This window comes from Dendrobium catenatum, unplaced genomic scaffold (genome assembly GCF_001605985.2).
Source record: "Dendrobium catenatum unplaced genomic scaffold, ASM160598v2 fragScaff_scaffold_1437, whole genome shotgun sequence".
Lineage (NCBI taxonomy): Eukaryota > Viridiplantae > Streptophyta > Magnoliopsida > Asparagales > Orchidaceae > Dendrobium > Dendrobium catenatum.
Window position 1 is genome coordinate 2,285 of NW_021319899.1, and position 966 is coordinate 3,250.

Here is a 966-nt window from a genome sequence, read left to right on the forward strand (position 1 = left end):
GAACCTGGGCTGAAATTATCACTAAAGGGGACCTCCACAACCATGATTGGTTGTAGGAGCTTTACAATGTTAAGAAGAAGAGATCAGCAAAATTCAATAAAAATTATTTTAACATTGACATTCTTTCAACACAGCATAGTGAGCCCACTAATAATATGTTCCATGTTATTTCAAAGCCAACAAATTTTATAACTGATTATTTATGAACTTAAAGAATGTGATAATGATTTGACGTAGGAATGAATATGATGAAGACTGTCATGAATCAGACAGGACAATAAATTAATTGATAAAAAAATAACAAACATGTGCATGAAAATATATAATTAGTGATGACATGCCCAATATATATAATAAATAAATATAAATGATTAGTAAAGGCTGAGGCAAAGCTGATTCTTCTCAGTCAGCAAAATTGCAAAAAGCATTAATATGATTGTTATCTAGGTACTTCTTTATTATTAGTTCATTAATTTGACTCATATAAACAATGATGTTTTCATCAATAAAAAAAACATATAAGCCCTAAAAATTTTTAAAAACATAATTAAAACTTACTGTCATTATATTTATGGAGACAACTATCTATGAACACCCATATTTCTTCACTTATCACCCCTCTTTATGAAAAATCTATTTTTGTTGGAGCTGGTGTGGGAACGACTGTTATTCCCTCATCTACCTTAATAATCACAGTTGCAACATAAAGTTCTTCCATAGGCGCAAGCTTTTTAACTTTTTTTTTCCTTCTTACCTTCTAACTAGTGGTGTATGGGGTCTTCACTAAAATATTTCTTCGACCAGTCCTTTGTTGCATCCCAATTATTATACCAGTGCCACAGGTTGTGGTAAATCCCCCATCCCCATCATCTGCCTGATCTTTCAATGCTTCATGGTTAGCATCTTAATTATTTGTGATAAGATCAAATCAATAATTGGGATATTGCCATCAATGTCATCTGGGGA